We start from the raw sequence: 2,048 nt of genomic DNA, 5'->3' as shown, positions 1-2,048 counted from the left end.
TAGACTTAACTCTTGAACGTTCCCACGACGGCAACATTAGTTGAGTCTTCTGTTAGCCGAGTTAGCTCACAGTATTCAAGTCCATTCACTGTGCTAATGAATGCTAATGCGTTAGCGAGCATTACATATGACTTTTCACCTACTGTACAGTGAATTCCGGTCAGAAATTATCACAGTAGCTGCAAAAAAGTGTAGTGTCGATATCTATTAAAAGACTGTCGAGTTGAAAGTCTAAATATCTGCAAGACACTCGTTCATTAATAAGTCCGCCACGTTTTTTCAGCGCGGTTCATATGTTTACTTTTCTTTTTTCTCTCTCTCTCTCGTTTTTCTGTCTCCCCCTACTTTCCTATCCCTTCCTAATCCTCAGCCAATAACGGACGAGCATAGTTGCTTTGCTCTATACAACTTCTTCTTTCAAACATGAGCCCTTCAAAATAAAATACGTTGAAGATTACTTTTCTATAACAGTTTTAACTACATTTTTCCAAATTATTTTAACTTAACCATATTACTGTAAGTACCTGTAAGTACAGCTTTTTGTTAACACTTATTTATAACAATTTTAACATATTTAAGCCAACATGTTTAATACAATCTAAATTATTACATCTTCCATGAACTTAACTCAAAACAAAATACCTTTAATTTAGACTGGGTTACATATTGACTCAAAATCACTTAGAAATTGTTCTACTAGTCTCTATAGATGAGGAACAAACTTTTGTTTTCCATTTTTAGCCATTTTCCATTTTTTAGGAATTTTTTTAATCAAAATTGATGGTTTTTCATTAATAGCTTCCAGGTCATGTGACCTCTTGATTCAAAATCTGTGTGAAATTGTTCTATCAGTCTGTATAGATGAGGCACAAACATTTATATTTGATTTGAGTCATTTTTATAATTTGTGGGTATTTTTATATTAGCTTCTAGGTCATCAATCAATCAATCCAATTTTATGTGTAGAGCATATTTCAGCAGCAAGGCATTTCAAAGTGCTTTACATAATTAAAAACACGAAAACAGAGTCATGCAACATAGAATCAACAATCAAAACATTACATTAAGTCAAGAGCTATCATTAAATTCGTAATTGATTACGTTTCAAATGCACTCTGAACAGTTGGGTTTTTAGTTGATGTTTGTAGGATCTCAGTGTTTCAGTTGTTTTACAGTTTTCTGGAAGTTTGTTCCAAATTTGTGGTGCATGGAAACTGAATGCTGCTTCTCATCGTTTGGTTCTGGATGCAGAGCAGAACCAGAAGACTTGAGGGGTCTGGAAGGTTGATACAACAGCAGATCTTTCATGTATTGTGGTGCTAAACCGTTCAGTGATTTATAAACTAACAACAGTATTTTAAAGTCTATTGTCCGAGTTACAGGGAGCCAGTGTAGGGACTTTAAAACTGGTGTTATGTGTTCTATGTTCCTGGTTTTTGTGAGAACACGAGCAGGAGTTCTCACTAAACTGTGACCCAATTACTTGTAATCAGTGTAAAATTGTTTAAGTAGACTGGAGAGATGAGGTAGGCTCATTTTTAATTCATTTTGACCCATTTTATTATTTTTTAGGCAATTTTATATTTAAAAATATATTTCCTATTTTTTCTTCACCTCTCCATAGGCTGCCACCTTATCATGATGAAAGGGTTTGAGGTGTTATGCTGTTAGGGGTTTCATACCCCTTGTGGGGTCACCCAATGCTAGAGGTCCTAGGTGATGAACCAGACAAAGATCAGCCCAAAGACCCTTTATGAAGAGCATAATCAATGGATACAGTGTCCCCTCACCTGGACGCAGGTCACCAGGGCACCACCCTGGAGCCTGGAGTTGGTGCTCCGTAGCAAGCATCTGGTGCCAAAACACATGGAGTCTGGCCAGTCTCAGCCCAAAGTGGGTTCACCTTCCCATGGGCTCAGTACCTTATTTGGGTCAGGGAAGATTGTCATGACCCAAGTGGAGGAGTTTAAGCATCTTAGGATCTTGTTCATTGTTGGAGTTCATTCATTTCTGTCTCTGTTCACCACCCCTGTTCGTTAACCAGTTTC

Source organism: Poecilia reticulata, unplaced genomic scaffold (assembly GCF_000633615.1).
Source record: "Poecilia reticulata strain Guanapo unplaced genomic scaffold, Guppy_female_1.0+MT scaffold_286, whole genome shotgun sequence".
Classification (NCBI taxonomy): domain Eukaryota; kingdom Metazoa; phylum Chordata; class Actinopteri; order Cyprinodontiformes; family Poeciliidae; genus Poecilia; species Poecilia reticulata.
This window is presented reverse-complemented; position numbering follows the sequence as displayed.